The sequence below is a fragment of the Caloenas nicobarica genome, chromosome 12, assembly GCF_036013445.1.
Source record: "Caloenas nicobarica isolate bCalNic1 chromosome 12, bCalNic1.hap1, whole genome shotgun sequence".
Taxonomy (NCBI): domain Eukaryota; kingdom Metazoa; phylum Chordata; class Aves; order Columbiformes; family Columbidae; genus Caloenas; species Caloenas nicobarica.
The window spans coordinates 14,447,599-14,462,325 of NC_088256.1; the positions used below are offsets into that span (position 1 = coordinate 14,447,599).

The 14,727-nt window shown below is 46.2% G+C and overlaps 1 protein-coding gene across 2 annotated transcripts in view; it reads left to right on the top strand.

The window, feature by feature from the left end:
• The first annotated feature begins 7,566 nt into the window (after positions 1 to 7,566).
• The window catches only part of PLS3 (plastin 3), a 54,307-nt gene continuing 47,146 nt past the window's right edge, over positions 7,567 to 14,727 (top strand). For both annotated transcript variants that reach the window (XM_065643307.1, XM_065643308.1), the window contains exon 1: positions 7,567 to 7,682. The gene's annotated coding sequence lies outside the window, so the exon portion shown is untranslated. The remainder of the gene's footprint in view (positions 7,683 to 14,727) is intronic.

The window sequence follows — 14,727 nt, forward strand, 5'->3', positions numbered from 1 at the left end:
TTTCCCCAAGAAGGCCAATTTTTTTACAACACGGAAATGCAGTTTTCTTTTTCTCTTTGAAGAAAATATTCCTTGTTTTTAAAATGAAGCTTGCAGGAGTTTGGATGCTGACTAGTCATCATTCCAAATGAGGTCTTCAGTTGATTACCAACCCACAGCCCAATGCAAATTATTTTGGCAGCTGACAGTCACATACTGCAATGACCCAGCTACCTAATAACCTTGCCTAGAGTCAGGGCCCAAGAGAAAAATTAATTTTAATGCGTCTAGATCAGCAAAAACTAGAACGGCAAGAGCTAAGCACAGAGAGCACAGTGGTGGGGTCAGGAAGGAGAAAGCATTGCTGCCAGCTGGATCCAGCACTCCGCACGCTGCTGCCCTGAGGACAGACCCACGCTCCTGTGCCAGGGGGATGGAGCTGAGCACCACTTATGGGTCTGAGGATGAGGTTATCCCCATTGCAACTACATCCTGCAGCTGTTCCATGCACTGGAGGTGCAGCCTGTGTGCTGCTTGGGGTCTTGCACAGATGGGAAGGGAGAGAAATCTCAACGTGACCGGCACTAAGAGGTGCTTTCCTGCAACAAACAGGAACTGCAATAGCAGGAGATAAGGTTGGAAGGGCCTTAGGGAGGGTAGATAGTCTGTCCCATGCCCCACAGCAGGATGACCTGAACCCGAACCATGCTAGTCTGATTTTTGTTTGCCCTGACTCTGCAGTTCCTCATATTCTTCTCATCCATCGCAAGCAGTTCCTCTGCTCTCTGCATTGTCCCCCACATCAATTACAACAAAGTCACATTATTTTCAGCCAGTTCTCTCTTTTCTGCTGTGACCATAGCAATAAAGCTGAGGGAATAAAAAGTGCTGATATGTAAATATGGGCTGATGTGCCAGCACCAGTCGATGCACTCCACCTGTTCTGGGAAGGCTGGTACCCACCAGAGCCTCCCTGTTCTGATGCAGCAGGATCAGCCCTGCCTCAGCAGCTCTCAGCTACCTGGAGGTGCAATTCAGGCCAGGAGGGCTAAGCAGATCTGCCTTGCTGCTATGCAAGTCTGTAGGATCAGGGCACCTGGCCTGATCTCTCCTCTGCAGGACACTGGAGGAGGCAATAAAGACTTGCGGTTGCTAGATCTGTAAGAGAAACTGCTCCTCTCAGTTTATCTCAGACACTGCATTGGGTTTGTGCATGTTGGGACCAACTGGAGCTACATGGGGTGTTTATTTTGGCAGGCATGGGGCAGCCTGGTCTCAGAGCTGGGAATAGCCACCCCCAGCCATAGCCTGCCTGCAAAAAAGCAACTTCTGTACTGGGCAGGGTGCAAAGGAGCTGCGCGTGTGTCACAGATACACTTCAACACATGATCCTGCTGCTTCTCATACATGGTGTAGAGCCTGCGCAAACACACATATGGCTGGATAGAGAGATATGCATTTAAGGATAACCTATTTTTTTCCCCTTGGTAAATATCCTTATCCAAAATCAGCTTATGGCGATTCTGTGAGTCTTATCTTGTTCTGCAATTTTCCTGCTTTAGACAGTCACTAATAGTTCCCTATTTATTAGCACTGGCACATATCCACGCCATCTCCCAAGCCATGGGCTTGCAGGAATGTAGACAGCCCTGCTCTGTTTCCGCTCACCGTGGATTTTGGAAGCTGTGGGATGGCTGAGTTTTGTAGGAGCTGGGGGAACTTTGCGCCAGCGTGAGTAAAATGGAGGAGGAGGCAAAGCGTAGAGGGGTGAAAAAATTAGAAAAGCAAGAAGAAAGTGCAGAAAGAATGAGAATAAAATATTCAGAAATGTATTACACACTAAAAAGATTTAAAAGTCCAAATTAGTTACTAGCAAATGGGGAAATATTAGGAACACTAGAAATAGTGTCCTTGAGCAGCAAGAACACTTCCTCAGTTATCGAGCACAGCCTCCTGCTCCCAGCCTGGAGCAGATGAAACTATTCATCAGCTGCCTTCCATTCTCTGTGCACCTTGTTTTAACTTGAGTTGAGTCAAAGGAAGGCGAAGTGGAGAGAAAGAGGAAAGCGAGGCCATCGCTGGGAAGCTTGACTGGCATGAAGGACAGTGCTGTGCAGACAAGAGTCCTCCTTGGAGGCCCTGTGCATGTTCCAGTTCATCCCATCCCAAGCTCTCTATACCGTGCAGAATTGCCTATGTCAGCAGCTTTTCTGTTTCCTGCCTCCAGTCTTGTCCCAGTGCAGAACCAACTGCATGAAATATTGACCCGGTCCCAGTTTGCCAAACCACCAGGCTTTTCGCCCTTCAAACCCTTCCTAAAAACTCATTCCAGGGTGACGTTGTCCAGCTCTGAGCGGATTGCCAGGATTTAATAATAAGAAGCTGCATGCAGAACTTCAAGCCACAGTAACAAATAGATTACTGCATGCCAAATTGTGAACCTCGATAAATTACCAAAATGACCGGCTGTGAGCTGCATGGGCAGTGACTGTATTTTCCATAGTTTGCAGCTAACTCTGCTTGTTTTTTCTGCCTGAAGCTACCTATGTCTGACCTTCTGCATCTCATGCTCTCTGGAAACATGATTTTCTTTGGAGACAGTTGTTTGTACTTTAGCTATGACAGAGTGGATTTGGTAGCTTTTGAGAGTCTGGTCTTGTTGGGTTGATAAATTTGGGAAAGAGAAGAGACAAAAACACCTGCTCATTGCCATGCTGCTTTTTTTTAATTGGTCCGCAACGATGAAGGAGGGAAGTTCACCCTGTTGATACGAATTGCAAATAAAACTCAAGTCACTTTCCTGCATGCTTCAAAGGTCAATGAGTCCTCTGGAAGCTCAGCCTGTAAAAAAACTGTAGTTAAGGGTTGTACAAAAACATAACTTGGATAAGTCTGGCTTGCCACTGCTGGATTGGAGGTGCGGAGCTCTCTTTATGCTGCGTGGGCAACCACCGAAAAACTCCCCTTGACAGGAAAGAGCACAACTTCAAACAAATAAAACCTATACTGCAGAATAGAGGCAGTACGAAACCCCAGACAACCCCTTTGCCAAAGCACGAGCTTGCCTTACAGCAGAATAAACAGCAGACACTGGTGGTTTCACAACACAGTCCAGAGTCCCACGGCGTGATCTGTTATCTGGCAGCCAGGACAGAGGGAGGGCAGGCAGCTGGCAGGTAGCTTGCCTACAGCCTGGCAGGCTGATAACTTTGGTAGGTTATCTACATCCACGTGAGGAGTCTCAAAGACTTCTTTAGTCTTTGAATATGGATACTTTGCATGGGCCGACCTTACTGGATAAACTTACTGATGTTTGTTTCCCCAAAGCTGTTTTTAAGTAAAGAAGTGCCCAGAATTATTTGAGTAAATGTTTCTAGCAGGAGGTAAATTCAATTTGCTGTAGTTCAAAATATTATGCAGATTTCCATCTGCTTTCTTGCAATGGAAAAAGAACAGTTCCAGCTTATTAATCTATTCACTGTGCCACTCAGTTGTTCTCCTTGATTGATGACAAGTGTTTTTGACATTAATATTCTGGTTCTTAGATTCTGTTAATGTTGTGGTTAAGTATTTGCAGAAAACAAACCAAAAGTCTAGTTAAGAACGAATGCCCTAATTCTAATGGAAGAACTTCACACCAACTCCTTTAAAGCCCATGTCTTTAAAGGCCACTCTGAACCCATATGCTTACCACTCCCCAAGTATGTTTTGCAGTTTCTCTGACTCTTTGGCATACTGTACATCAAAGACATAAGTTTTTAATTATCCCATCAGGCTTCCTCCCTTTCTTCTTGATTGTCACCACTCCTCACCAGTGGTCTATGATGATCGTAATCTTAAAGCAGCCAGCTTATACATGGGATATCAGGCATACGTTGCAAAGATGCTTGTCATACAATGTTTCACAGCATCTCTTTGGACCATATTGCTTCTTGTGTACACTTTCCAAAAGGCACTGCCTCTTTTTTAACAGACAGTGGGCTTTTTTTCTGGTTAGTGAAGTTGGCAGGAGCTCTCAGTCAGAAAAGAGATTTACCACTGAGAAAACAAGCATTATTTATCCTTATAGTGCCTCCCCAACTTTATTTCATCTGAGCATTGCCTCAGTAAAACACTCTCACAGGTAAGTGACCATAATTATATGCTAAAACCACATGTTATTCAATAACCCAGCCAAAAGTAAAGATTTATACAATAGAAAAGCAGTACAGGAGATGTATCGCTAAGCTACCAGACAAGAAACATTTTAACAGACATAATTAAAATTCATTTTACTTCTGTAGGCGCAGAGTCACATTAACATTAATTTGGCAGTGGCAAAGTCTGTTAAGGGTGGGTCCAGCTTCCACTGGAGTCAGTGACAAAGTCATACTGGAGGCAGGGTCAGCCCTCCAGCTGTCTGGTGAGGATTATTACAATAAACCGCATGTATGGAACTTCATTGTCTTACAGTTAAAAATGTTTAACTCAAAAATCCAGCATGCAGTCCTTCCATTGTGGCTCTATAGCCAGGGCATTTTCTGATACCTGTTCAATTCACCATAGTCTGCTGAAGAAAAGAACTAATGAAGCCCTCTTTAAACTTCAAAAAATACAGCCTATTTTCTTACTCCTAAGTTTCTATATGCTAGTAGTTCGTGAAGTCGGCATCTTATAAGTGCATATTTTCTACAAAAAAATATTTCACTACAACTTTATTTAAAAGTCATATTAAATAAAACTACCCACAGTGTAAATCAGTATGGAAATACCTGTTGCCTGTCTGCCCTAACCTCTCTGTTCATGCATGCCATTATGTGGAAAGTCCCTCTGTGTAAACAGTGCTCTTTGTCATTTTCTTCATAGCAATATTTTTGAAAGGGCTTTAAAAATGTCTCAGACATAATTTCAAACACTGCCTAACACTGTTTTTCCAAATCCACCCTGTGCTTCTGTCTCTGTTTAAAATCTCCATGGGACTTTTTATAAGGAAACAGATTTTTCCCCTGTGACCTTAGCCAAGATTTCACCTTTCCTTCCCCAGCTACATCACCTGTGGATGGAGTGAAATAAGAATTACACTGCATGCAGTCAGGTGCTCTTGAAAAAGTTTATTCACTGTTTCACAAAACAGTCGTTGCTGAGCCTTTTTTTTTACTTTTTGTGAGAAAAGGCAAGATAGTGTCTGTGTTAATGAGTGTTTTTAACCATAAATAATCACCTAAGAACATGCAGTTGTGTGTTTTTGCAAAGAAGGCATTTGCTAATTGTGTGTAAAATGAATCTCCATATTTTGACTTCTCACTCAGAATACAGTAATTACAGTGAGTATGCAATAAAAATCTTAAACAGAGCTTGATGACTATATCAGGATGCTAAGCAGTGGTTGTAGCTGAATTAATGGATTTGTCTACTACAGCTTAACTTTTTTTGTGTGTATGAAGACATGGGGAAATCCTAGTGAAGAGACAACTGGTAAATGTTCAATATGTTTAATACTTTGCTCCCTCATTTAGAGAACAAAGACTTGCCTGTTTCATACTACTGGTTTGGACAAAAGCAGGGCACGGAAACGTGTAATCTGCATTTTCTGAATAGGCAAGATCTACAAAGATGATTTCATGTCTGTAGCTCTTTTATGTCGGCGTGTTAGCAAAATCTGACAAAAAAAAAATCTAAAGTGTTTGGGGGTTTTTTGCTAAAATTTGCAACCAGAATCAGAAATATTCACAGTTCTGTTGTGTTTGTAAAGCAATGTGAAACATTGACATAATCTGAACACAGGACTGCCACCACAGAGCGTCGAATTGACCTAAGCTTTTAAATCATTATAAAATTATTACTCCTATCTCCTGAGAGTCAGTCTAATAAACTGATGAATATGTAAGAGTCTCTGACATCCAGTGAGAAATCTGACTGTATAAAAAGAATAAAGGATGAACAGAAGAGAGTCTAATTCTTCTCAGGAAGCTGCTCCTGCTAATGTGATGAGGAAACTCCCACTGTGAACTGTGTCACTTCCATCATGTGAGACCACTCTGAGACCTTGTCATTTTGTAGCTTTGGAAAATTAACTGCAAAATTATTTTTCCTGACGGTTTTGACAATGAAATGCGTTTTGTTTTATTCTGTAATGATCGGACTGACAGTCTTTCTGTAACTAATTCATACAAAGATTTGCTATGTGTGACTATGCAATTCAGATCCAGAAATGTGCACCTGTAACATTGGCAACATAGAGAAATAAATACTCATTACAATGAATTTTACTGGGCAGTTCTAGTCAAATGTGCCCTACATTTATTTAATTTTTAAAGAGAAGAGAGAGAATGATCTAATGTTGGTGTGCACCTCATCTATTAATAGTTTGTTAGGTAACTGTCACATTTCTACAATTTTAATTTTTCTGGCAGTGGTGGAAAATAGTTAAACACAAAAAAAGGGACATGTACTATCACTTTACACAAGAGCTAGCGCCTTGCATTAATGTTCCTATTTTACGCCTGAATTGATTACTTTGCACTGTTCACACCTCCAGGCACAGGAATGGCTCATCTTTCTGACCCAAAAAGGGTCTTCTGTGCCTGAACACATATTTGCTTTTCTCCTGAAACCAGAAGAAGGTATTAATACCTGAACCCGTGTTTTCTCCTGGTCCTGGTGGAGGTGGCAGAGTCGGGTTGCTGGGGTGTGTGAGGTCCTTCACTGGGGGAAATGGTTTCCCCCTTTTCTGGCCCAGCTCTGCAGTGCAGCTCTGACCCGCAGCTCCTTCTCTCCATTCACCTCCTTCTTCCCAGAGCAGGTTTTTGCTTTTTCTTTCTCGGTTCAAGGCCTCTCTTGAATTAATTTCTGTTCTTCACCACTTCTATGCAAAAGCATCCCTAAGGCCTTCGGTTTCCTGAGCCCTTCTAGCAATTTTTGGTGTGAATGTCTGTGTGGCAAATGCAGAAATTAGGACAGTTATGAGGTCACCTATCCCAAATCAGACAACCGGAGGCTGGATGGGGAAAAGCTGTGGCAACGCTCTCTGCCCAGGAGCACAGAGAACAGGGTGCAAGGGCCCAGGCACTCATACCCCACATGCTCCTCGTGGGAGCCAGTCTCTGGGCCAGCCCCTGGCCCCTCTGTGTGGGGAGCCCCTTGCCCAGTGTGCCTACCAGCACCAGCTTCCCCTGGGCATCCTCAGCACCACCCAGCAGGATTGCTCCTCAGGAGAAAAGGGGAGACTGCAAGGGGAGCCCAGAGCTCCTCTGTTTGTGCGGCAGGGCTGAGGGAGCCAGAGCTGCCCACGTATGGGAGAAAGGTTGAAGTCTTGCATGGAAGAAGGAGTGGGAGCCCAGGAGAAGGCAGGGTTACTTGTAGGGAAGAAGGCATGCCTGCTTGGAAGAGAGTTGCGTACAGAGGAAGAATGAGGGATGCTTGCAGGACGGGAGGAACGCATGCACGGGAGGTGGGATACATGCAGGACACAAGGGATGCGGGCAGGGCAAGGCATGGCAGAGCAGCCCGGTGGGGACGGGAGCGCGCCCTGGCTGGGGCCGCAGCTCCTCCCCGCCCTGAGTGACTCCTCGACCGCCTAATCGCCGCGCCGGGACGCCGTGATGTGCAGGCGCACGGCCCAATCCGGCCAGGGCGGCGGGGCTGGGGCGCGCCGAGCGCGGGCAGCGGGGCTGGGGCACGGATCGGCAGGACGGATCGGCTCGGTTCTGCGCGGCGCACGGGAGGTGAGCGCTACCGGGAGCTCTTCCAGCGCGGCTCCGACTTGGGAAAAGTTGCCGGCGCTCGCCCCGCCGCCCGGAGACGCGCCGGCCCGGGTGGAGCATCCCGGCAGTAGCGGCGGGGAGGGAGACGCCGACCGGCCCCAGCGGCTCCGCGGGGCCCAGCCCAGCCCGCGTTGCCGCCCGGCTCCGCTCCCGGCCGGGCGTGTCCCCGCGCTGCCGCCCCGGGGGAGTCCTGGGACAATGGGGTGGCGGGACGGGCACGGAGCGGGGAGAGGGCGCGGAGTCCTGCGCGGAGCCGGGGTTGGGGGGCGCGGAGCCCAGCGCGCATCGGTGCGCGCCGGGACGCGGAGTGCGTGTCTGCTGGGCGCGCTCCTGCCGCCCCTTCCAGCCTCCCCGCGGCGATAAAAAGGCACTTGGCTGATTCATTCCTCTGGAAAACTTCACCCCCGGGCTGAGCCGGGGCGGGCCCGGCGCGGGAGATGCGCTGCCCCGTGGCCGCTGTTAGTGGGTTTTGTGCGGCCGGGCCGGGCCGTGAGCTCCGCCGCTGGGATAGAGAGGGGCGCGCAGCGAAAGCCCCAATTTCTGCAAAACTTCAGGCTTTGTGCGAGTTGATAGAAGCAGAGCCCGGCTGCAAGGGAGGGGAGATGCTGCTTCCCGCTGCGGGTTCCCGCAGAGCAGTACTGAAAAGGGGCTTCAGTTTGCATTTAACTTTTATCTTTTATGCAGGATAGTATTCCCAAAAGCAGAAATAGTGAGGAAATTGGACCCAACTTCTCATCTAATTGAAGTGGGGTGAAGTAAAGTGAAGCAGTGGGACAGCTGTGTGGGTTTATTTTTATACATCTCTAATTTGGACTGGGAGAGGAAGTGTCACCCTGCTCCCCCGAACAATGGCTTCTTGTCGGGAGCCTGCGAAGGGAAGGGGAAGAGCAAGGAATTTTTCAGGAGGAGAAGCTTTAGACTTTCCTTTGCATAGGAAATTCTGGGGCACCCTGGCACTGGCTGTAAGCATTCTAATGGATGGCATCAAGTCTCAATGCTCACAGAGGTAACAAACTCTGCAGCGTGACTGTACTTCAGTTGTAAGTTATTGTATAAGTGGAAATAGTGGTGAGATGTGTGGATGGGAGTCTAAACTCTGGCTAATGCTTTCTTGGGACAGGCTGCCTGTGTCTGCTCTGTAATAGCATCCCTACAGCAGAGCATCACTTGAACTCATTTCTTTTCAGGAGAGCTCTTGGTATAGCTCTGAGCAAACGCTGTTGAATCAGCCTCTGATGTTGTTATTGCTGTTACACAATCCCAGTGGAATGCATGTGCACATGAGAGCTTGGCTTCCTGTTTTTGGTCAGTCCGTAGAAGAGACTATAAAAGATAATAGATATCTCAGATAAATTGCTTTTGCATGAGAACTTGGAGCTATTGTTCAACCAGTAACACTTGTGACTTCTCCAATGAGCCTGGTAACCTGAGAAGAAAAACTCCTTAATGCTGGGAGACTTGGTCAGAGTAACTTTAAAGACAACAGCTGGAACCTGGATATAAAGAGGGAATAGTTATAGAGATCAACATATGTTAGTGCGGTGCATAACGATGTATAGAAATTCAATCTGTTTTGAAAAGAAATCTTGTGCAAAGAGGTGCTCCTGGTAGTTTGTCAGTGGAGGGCAGGGTTTCAAGGAGATTAGTGGACACAAGGCGAGTCCTCTGGGTGCAATATTCTGCAGCTGACTTCTGCTGCAGGGTTATTTGATGGCCTTCTGTGGGGTGTGTGCATGCAGAGAACTTAAATTCCAGATCTGCTGGTTTGCATCTGAATAACTCTTAAAAAAAAAAAAAAGTTATAAAATAATTTGTTAAGAGAAATATTTTTGAAACACTGCTGTTATCACAGCCTGTTAATCTTGCCAAAAGTTTAACAATTTGAGGATGTTGCTTGGTTGTAACCAAGCTCCTTTGAAAGAATTCTTTGCTTGTGAAAGATGAATTACTCATTCTTTGTCTGGATTAAGAGATCATAATGTGATTATTTAGTGTTAGATGTAAAGAACTATGCTTAACCAGGGTCTTTGTTCTATTATCAGAGCTAATCTGACCAAGTTTCCCCTTCTATAAAGTAGGCAAACGTGTCCCCAGATTAAAGAATGCCCAAACCTTCAGAAACCTATTTACCAGTTTTGGCTAGATTATCTTCACAGTGGGGAGGGCTCTGGGGACTGACGACTTCATTAGGTATTCAGCTGATGGATGCTTGGATTTGGGATAAATGCAGAGGAACTCCTTCCCCTGGGGCTCTCCTACTGACTTCTCTACCCCGGGTTTCAATTGTTGGGAGATTAAGATGGTGAGTGAAGGAATTGCAGCCATGTTAAATGGGTTTGCCGGTGAATTCACTCATGTGGGATCTTCTAGTAACTCTTTCCTGTGTTTACTTGGCTCTCTAGTGCAGTGACTTAACTGGCTTTGGAGAAGTGGAAATAATAAAGTTCTGATAAAGGAAGTAAATGAGAATGCTTCTCAATGATTGATTGAGAAGGACGTTAGGGACAGTAATTAAGTAATTTTGCTTGAGCAGCTGCCAGTGATCTAAGTGATCCAAGGGCCTTGTGAATAGCTTTATAGGTAAATTTCATGTTGGAAGTACTGTCTCTGTCTTTTCTGTAGTAAAACTACAAGTGCTTCATTCATTGGAGCATCAGTGCAGGAGTTGCGTTTTTGCTAATGTGCATAGTGTAATGCATTGGGAGAAGATGTCTTGCCTCAGTCTTCATTGACAAGTGCTCTACTCTCACCGCCCAAGTTGCAGAAGGCAAAGGCAGGGACTGGGAGAATGAAGAACCTCCCACTCTAGGAGAAGATCGGGTTTGAGACCATCTAAGGAACCTGAAGGTGCACAAGTCCATGGGACCTGATGAGATGCATCCGCAGGTCCTGAGGGAACTGACAGATATTCCCACTGACTGGAAAAGGGGAAACATGACCCCCATTTTTAAAAAGGGAAAAAAGGAAGACCTGGAGAGCTACAGTCTCATCTCTGTGCTTGGCAAGATCACGGAGCAAATCCTCCTGTAAGCAATGCTAAGGCACATGGAAAAGAAGGAGGTGGCTGGTGACAGCTGTCATGGCTTCTCTAAAGACAAATTGTGCCTGATGTTTGGTGGCCTCCTACGATGGGGTTACAGTGTGGATGGATAAGAGAAGGTAGATATCATCTACCTGGACATGGACAAAACGTTTGACACTGCCCTTGTCTCTAAATTGGAGAGACATGAATTTGACAGATGGAACCACTCAGTGGATAAGGAATTGGCTGGATGGTCCCACTCAGAGTTGCTTGATGTCCAAGTGAAGACCAGTGACAAGCAATTTTCCTCAGGGATCAGTATTTGGACCACTGCTGTTTAACATCTTTGTCAGTGACGTGGACAGTGGGACTGAGTGCACTGTCAGCAAGTTTGCTGGTGACACCAAAATGTGTGGTGCTGTCGACACTGTACAGACGGGATACCATCCAGAGGGACCTTGACAAGTTTGAGAGGTGGGCCCAAGTGAAACTCATAAAGTTCACCAAAGCCAAGTGATCAGTAGTAAGTACACTTGATCACTTATGACAGCTACATTTACTACTTAAGGTTGTCTTGGTGGTCATATTTCAGGTGGTAGTAGCTTACTTGGTGACGTTGCCCAAGTACACCTTATCTGTGTTCTTGGTAACCTGTTCTACATAGCACTAAATGATAGGTGGTGGGAAAAAAAAAAGAGCCTGCGTTTCAGCAAAACCAAAGACCGAGTGAGTTCTGCTTGATACCCATTTTTTCAGGTTGGTTTTTGTTTGTTTTGATGATGGTGTTGTGGTTGATTCTTGTTTGTTTTGGTGGCGGTGTTGTGGTTGGTTTTTTGTTTGTTTCGGGGTTTTGTTTGTTTGTTTGAAGTTACAATGTTTTATATCTCTTTCCTTCTTAAAATGCTTAGTGCTGTGGACCAGAATCCTCTGGGGACATTTGTCCCTCTTTAGATACTGGTCTGTTAGCTTGATTTTCTTGCATGTGCACTGCCTATGGCAGAGGAAGTGATGGTAAAGCAGCATCTGGCCCATTTGCATTATTCCAGCACAGATTTTGTACAGATCCAGCCGAGCCCTGCAAGGAAAGCGAAGTCCCAGCTCACTAATGGCGTTTGACAATGGTGTTCAAGGTGATTCGCAATCTGCTCTGCTGGGAGGCAGGTGAATCCGTGCAGGGACATGATGATGCTTCTGAGCAAGAAGAGAGTTAGAAAGCAAAGGTAGAGACAGAAGGACAGAGATGTCAACTGCTACAGGGTTGCTTTGCAGGTTGCAGAGAATAGGACAGGTGAAATTTATGTGGCTACAACTTGGTTTTTATCAGTGTGCCACACAGTAGCAACAAACAGCAAAAGAAACATAGTTCATGTTGGTGTTTTCTTCAGACTTTGACCATTAGCTTTGGTTGTGTGTATGTTAGAGCAGTAACTGAGCACAGAAAAGCAGATTCTCATGTCTTGGTGCCAGTTGTTTAAACGTGTGACTGACAAGTTATCAACCTGCATGGTGCAATAACAGATATTAATTTTTATCTTATTAGTTACTACTGAGAAGTTCCTTGTCATATTGGAAATAGCCACAATATGATGTGTTAATATTTGTTAACTAATTACCAACCTTTGCATACTCTACTTTTTGAACTAAGTACCATTGTGTACTAAGTATTCTGTGTATCTTTTTGAACATTGAGTTCATGAAGTAATTAAAGTTGGTAATTACATCAAAAATGCCAAACATGAATCCAGAAAATTCTACCACCAGATACCTTGAAAAGGTAGCATTAAATACTGAATTTAACAAATTTATCATGTAACTTTAATGCATATGCAGAGCAGAACATCCTCAATATCTTTTAATTTCAAGTAAGTTGCAAAACTGAGACCAGCTCTTGAGGGTGATGCAAGGTTGTATTAAATCAGTATTTGTTGGGTTACTCCAATGAATGCCACAATATCACCTTGCTCTTTCTTATCCCTGGTCCCCGAACCATTTGACAGGCATCTGTTGACATCTTTGCACATACATTCCTATTGGTATTTTGGGAATTGGGTTGTTGCACAAGCAGGGCTGTGTTTGTGGTGAGTAGCTCTTGGCTGCAGTGCTGCTGGTGGGGGCGTGCATGGAAGAACTGTTTCCCCTCTGACCATCCAGAGAGTAGTTGCTCAGGCTCTAAACCAAAATTGGCTTTCCCTGCTTGTCCAGCCTGGAAGTACCTGCAATTCTTGCTGCTGGTAGATGAGTAGGTGGGAATGGTGAGAGGCGTCACCTCTTGATTGAAGGCAGTTGAGTGATGGTCTGCACCTGGGCTCTGGGTGGTGTGGCTGGGAGAAATGGTGCTAACTGGCCATCCTGGAGGTCCTCTGAGCAGAGGCTGACAGTGACTGGGCAGCTATAATTGCTTTCAGCTGTGTGACTGCTGGCCGTGAATAGGCTACAGTTATATGCCCTGCTCCACATGCTTGGATTTGGGTGTTCATATGGGTGCTTGGATTGACTGGGTGGTAGGGAATTAAAAGTAGGAATCACCAGCGTGGGCTGTGTTGGGAGTGGGTGTGGGGTGGGTGGCACTTAGAGCAGCATTTAGTACAGCTTCGGTCTTAGCAGCTGCTGACTTCATGCTCTTCAGTGCTCAATTTGTAGCTAATGGGTGAGGCTTGTCCTGTCCATCCTCACTAGTGTTTCCTGTCCTGGATGTACTTCCTGCCTCTTGGTCAGGTTTTTTTTCTGAAGTGGAGACTTCAGTAATGCCTCTCCATCATGTTCTGTGCTGTGAGATTCACTTGGGGTGCTGCAGCATGGCCGTTGAGAAGTCTCCTGCTTTGTGCAGGTCCCTTCCCCAACTGAAGGGCTAGGTTGGGCGTAGATTTCCTCTGCTTTACCTGCAAGCAGCATGAACCTGTCTGGGTGGCATTGCCACACTGTGCCATCAGCTTGGGGACAGGGTACCCAGCTGCCAGAAATCCTCCTGCCCCATCTGCAGCCCCCAGCTCACACAGTCTCCCTTGGCATGTGGCTTCAGCACAGGTCCCAGGGTGCATCTGCTGTGGCATGGAGTACAAGCTCCTGTGCAGGGTGATGGATGCCCTCTTTTGTAATTGATGACCGAAGAGATTATTTGATTACAGATGAAAGATGCAGAGCCCAATTCTGTGTCTGACATTTCAGGCATTCAGTGTGACCTTGCGTGATAAGGTTTTGATGTACTCTGTGTGACCTGCCAGCAACCTTTCTTCTCATACTGGCTGAGCAAGAAAACGCGATGAATTGATGGAGCTGGAAGACGGAAGTCTCCACTTAAAAGGGCTGGAGAGGAGGGTGGGAGGAGAGGACATGCCCATCTGCCCTCTGCTAATACCACACTTTGATTCGGAAGTGGTGGCATTGGAGGTGATCAAGCTCTTCCCTGTGGTGGCCACATCTGACATCAGTGCTGCCAAGAGGCAGCTGCTCTGACAGCAGGACTGCCCGCTTGGCCCGGTCCACCCTCTCCCGACAGGTCTGTTCTCATTACAGGGGTGTGGACCTCCCTGGACAGGGTGCTGAGAGGTGGTGGCCAGTGCACTCAGTCACTGTGGCATCCGCCAGTCTCCTGGGAATCTGTCATCTGTTGGCTTTTTTGGTAATAGATTAAAAATGCCAAGAATGACAAGCAAGTCCTGTCTGGCCTGCTTGGAAGAATTATATCATGCGTGCTCTTCTGACAGCTAGTGTTTCATATCTGGGTTTTGTGGGTTAACACTTGGGCTAGTCAAAGCTAGTTCTGTCACTGGGCTTGTGAGTGGAGCGATGATGAAGAGGAGGCCTCTGTGTCCCCAGGAGAGTTGCTATCAGCAGAGATGGAGCTTTTGAGGGCCATTCTTTCCCTTTTGTTTGTTTTGCCAGTTGATTCCTGTTAGTTTATCTCCACCTTTCAGCAGCCGTGAGTCATGAGGCTGACTGCTGCTTGTGGGAATGCAGCATCCCTGTCAGATGGGCTGCTTGCCT